General features: G+C 45.5%; 1 pseudogene across 1 annotated transcript; it reads left to right on the top strand.

Moving 5' to 3' along the window:
- The first annotated feature begins 687 nt into the window (after positions 1-687).
- LOC114633787 lies at positions 688-2,395 on the top strand (annotated as a pseudogene). The gene has a single exon (XR_003713236.1). The product of XR_003713236.1 is annotated as a fructose-bisphosphate aldolase A pseudogene (transcript).
- Positions 2,396-4,886: the final 2,491 nt, after the last annotated feature.

The following is a 4,886-nucleotide window of genomic DNA, read 5'->3' as shown; positions in this document are numbered from 1 at the left end:
CACACGCAGTATAATAAAAGATTTTTAAAAAGAAAGGATACAAGATTATTTTCTTCTTAAATTTCTGTACTATCTTTACAGCAAGAGTATACTTAATTATGAAAACATTATTTCATAAAGTTATGTAATTAGAAAGGACTTTTAGCTTACAAAAGAGGCGTATTTTTTATTTTATGAGTACGACTATTTCTATGTACGCATACCACGTGTGCAGTATCCAAGGCGGCCAGAAGAGGGCACTGGACGTCCTGGAGCTGGAGTTACAGAAACTTGTGAGCCACCCCGTGTGGGTGCTGGGAGTCAAACTTGGATTCTCTGCAACAGTAGTAAGTGCCCTCAACTGCTGAACTTTCTCCAGACCACGGTTTTTAGCCTCAATTAGTAAAATTAATCTGTAGATCCTTGTAAAAAGAAACACAAAAGGTAATTCTTTGTGTTATTCTCTTAGTTTCAGATGATTATTCAGTTATGAATATTAACTTCTGAGCTAGGCATAGTTGTGCACACCTTTAATCCCAATACTGGAGAGTCAGAGGCAAGCGGATCTTGTGAGACTAGCCTGATCTTCAAAGGGAGTTCCAGAGCCACATCTACCCCGCGAGCCCCGCCCACTGAAGAGGTAGCGTTCTCTCGGAATACGCCACAGAAACAGGTTCTGGTAACCCTAGCAGCGTTCGCTCCACAGTCCTTTTGCCCTCCTGCCACAGCATTCAGTCAATCCACCACCTCCTGTGCCAGGACCGTGCTACCACCAGCACCATGCCCTACCCATACCCAGCACTGACCCCGGAGCAGAAGAAGGAGCTGTCTGACATCGCTCGACGAATTGTGGCTCCGGGCAAGGGCATCCTGGCTGCAGATGAGTCCACTGCAAGCATTGCCAAGCGGCTGCAATCCATTGGCACCGAGAACACCGAGGAGAACAGGCGCTTTTACCGTCAGCTGCTGCTGACTTCGGACGACCGTCTGAATTCCTGCATCGGGGGCGTGATCCTTTTCCACGAGACACTGTATCAGAAGACGGATGATGGACTTCCCTTCCCCCAAATTATCAAGTCCAAGGGTGGTGTTGTGGGCATTAAAGTGGACAAGGGAGTAGTGCCCCTGGCAGGAACTGATGGCGAGACCACCACCCAAGGGCTGGATGATTTGTCTGGACGGTGTGCTCAGTACAAGCAGGATGGAGCCGATTTTGCCAAATGGCGTTGTGTGCTGAAGATTGGGAAACATACCCCCTCAGCCCTTGCCATTATGGAAAATGCCAACGTTCTGGCTCGTTATGCCAGCATCTGCCAGCAGAATGGCATTGTCCCCATCGTGGAACCAGAAATCCTCCCTGATGGGGACCATGACTTGAAGCGCTGTCAGTATGTAACTGAGAAGGTGTTGGCCGCTGTCTACAAGGCTCTGAGCGACCACCATGTCTACCTGGAAGGAACCTTGCTGAAGCCCAACATGGTCACCCCAGGCCATACGTGCACTCAGAAATTTTCCAGTGAAGAGATTGCCATGGCAACTGTCACAGCCCTTCGACGCACAGTGCCCCCTGCTGTCCCTGGAGTCACTTTCCTGTCTGGAGGGCAGAGCGAGGAAGAGGCATCTATCAACCTCAACGCTATCAACAAGTGTCCTCTGATGAAGCCGTGGGCCTTGACTTTCTCCTTTGGCCGAGCCCTGCAGGCTTCTGCCCTAAAGGCCTGGGGTGGGAAGAAGGAGAATATGAAGGCGGCCCAAGAGGAGTACATCAAGCGTGCCCTGGCCAACAGCCTCGCTTGTCAAGGAAAGTACACCCCAAGTGATGAGTCAGGGGCGGCGGCCAGTGAATCTCTCTTCATCTCTAACCACGCCTACTGAGCAGAGGTGGCCTAAGGCTGCCCCTCCAGCACCCCGGGTCCCCGCCTACCCACTTGGTCTTGAGGAGAGGAGGCCTTTAGGCTCTCTCCCACCAATCCCTCTTGCTGCACCTCATGACTCTGGTGTGTGGTATTGTCTGTGAATGCTGACTCCGTCATCCCTTCCAGCCCGCTGCTAATCAACAACTATTTAAAGGGGAAGGGGGAAGGGCCAAGGGCCGCATCTGCTCCTTTCTCTGAAAGATTTGCTGGGCGTGGAGGTGGCAGGTATCACGCTTTCAGGGTATGTCTGTAATATCGCTTAAAGCATCCCCACTTCAGCAATCCTGTGTGTTTTTAAAAGTCTGCTTCAAACAGGTGTTTGTTAGTTTCTTTCTTTCTGTCTGGGAACTACTGTAACCTTGAAAATTTGAACTGTTTGGTCAGTGAGCACTCGCCAGACCTCGAGTCTACATATCGGCAAATGTGCTTCTGTTTAACTATCTTTTTACAGTCATAAGAGAAATAAACATATAAAATAAACGCATCTCAATGCATAGCTGCGCAGGAGTACAGATGTTTTATTAATGAAAATGAATCCAGCTTTTGGTAAGTCATGGCGGCAATATAACGTTTCATTGTTTGGTCCTGTGCTAGACAGTCCCTGCTGTTTCCACAAATTCCTGTAATGCTTAATGGACATCTGGAAGAATTCAGCCAATTAATCGAATTCACATAGGAGCTAGGCTAATGGCTGTCTGAAAGGCAGATTACATTAAATCAAACTTGCAATATGAATGAAAGCACTTAATCATACATGCAACATTCATTAGATGCGACACAGCAAGTGTTTTGATTACGTTAATGAAAGATCAGGTAAAGTGCATCAGCTGAGCAGATTGAAAAGACAGCATGCTTACAAATGTTTGATTACGGCGAATATCAACAGAAACGCTGCCAGTAATTTATAGCAAAACATATTTGTGGGTGTCTAGAGCTGCTAAGCACAGGGAAATGGAGATCCAGGGTGCAGAGCAGTGATTAATCCATGATAGAACTTTAGTCAGGTGTCAGGAAGGGACAGGAGTCTCGTCATTCAGAGGCACGGGCTCCTTCATGTTGTGACTTGAGGTCTCCGTGAACCCCGATGTCATTTTCTCTAAGGATCTTTGGTGAAGAGGTAGCACCAGCGTAGGGAACACCCTGACTTAAAAGAGGACCCAGCTCTGAGAGTGGGGTTCACAATCTCTTGGCAGGAGTCGAAATCTTAGTGCTCATAGTTATGGCTGGCCTCTAGAGCCATGAATATGTTTGACTGTCCCTACATTTTCTCAGACACTCCTCACTAACATTCTAGAAAACTTACAAAGGGTGTTTCTTACATAATATTAATGGATTTATAAATTCTAGGATACAATAAAATGTCATTTGTAGCTTTTTTTTTGTAGAAAATAAGGATAAAGGATAGGTAATATAAAGGATATATGATGTTTTTAATGTATTACATCTAATATATGTGGTTTTTAGAGCAAGGTCTTACATATATAGCCCAGGGTGGCCTTGAATTCAAAGTCTTCTTTCTTTTATCTTCCAAGTACTAGGAAGACAGGTGTGTACCAGTATGCCCAGCTAATACATTTGGAATTAATTTTGTAATTAATAAAGCTATAAAACAATGAAAATTGTATTTTATACAACTATGTATGACTTTTCTTCTACAGTGAATACTAGTATCAGAGAGGACTACCATTAGAGACGGCGAAAATCACTCTATCCCTGGGAGCTAGCACAGGAGCTGAGCTGGCTTTTATGGCTTTAGTTTGATAGCAGTGGAATTCTGAGGACAGAAATGGAGCGACACCTGGCAGGTCCTCCTTGGGTACTGTCTCCAATTCAAACTGACCTACACGGAAGCAAGGATTCCATTGCTCTGACACCAGGACAGACACCAAGACAGGAAGATGGGAGTTGTAGCCACAGGCATTTGTGATGCTCTACGCAGTAAACTACCACAGAGGAAAACAGAAGCAGCAGTTTGGATGATCCCAAACAAGAGGTCACCCCAGCCCTAACACAGGCAAGCAGCAGGAAGCAGACATGTATGAATTTTCTGAAGAAAAGCAGGGGAAAGCTAGAACATGAGAAAATTGATATTTAAGCCACTTAGTTCACTTGATAAAACATATGACAATTGAGAAGTCACTGTTCCAGAATGACGTCTCCTTCAGCCTATTCTGGCTGCTGTAACAAAGTACTATGGATCAGGTAGCTTCTGCAGAACAGACAGCTATTTCTCACTGTGCTAGAAGGTGAGAAGCCCAAGGTCAAAGCTCCCACAGGCTGTGTATCTAGTGAGGGTTTGCATTCTGAGTCTCAGACTGTGACTCCTTTCTGTGTCTTCACTGGAGAAAGGTCAGCATTCCCTGGGGTTTGCCCTATGACCTCACCACCTGCCAAAGGCCTTGCTTCCTAAAGTCACCCCCTTAGTGTTCTGTGTCGGTGTATGAATTTTAGAGTCACGTGTATTAAGACCACTGAAAAATATTGCAGAAGCATGTGGTTGCTAGTGTGTTTTCCCACACTGTATATTCATTTACAGAAAGGGAAAGGAAAGTTGGCTGGATCAAGGTAGCTATTATTTATCTACCCACCTAATGGTTCGTCTATGGTCTTTCTCATTCTCTTTTGAGACAGGACTCATTCAGGTTCCCAGGTTGGCCTCAGCATACAACATAATGTAACCAAGAATGACTTTAAGTTCTGATTTTCCTGTCTTTACCTCCTGAATGCTCGGATTACAGCCATGCACCATCATGCCTGTTTCATCCAGAATTGGGGATTAAACCTGAGGCTTTGTATATGCTATTAATTAATCTACCCCCCAGATTTTATCTGAGATAAGGTCTCGTATATCTCAGGCTGGCCCTGAATTTGCTTTATAGCAAGTCTGGCTTTATATTCTTGATCCTCCTGTCTCAGCCTCTGATGGCTGGAATTATAGGTATGTACTGACACACCTGGTATATCTGTGATCCTTTCGCCCCTAGGGGCTTA

This window comes from Grammomys surdaster, unplaced genomic scaffold (genome assembly GCF_004785775.1).
Source record: "Grammomys surdaster isolate TR1022 unplaced genomic scaffold, NIH_TR_1.0 98, whole genome shotgun sequence".
NCBI lineage: Eukaryota > Metazoa > Chordata > Mammalia > Rodentia > Muridae > Grammomys > Grammomys surdaster.
This window is presented reverse-complemented; position numbering and strand designations above follow the sequence as displayed.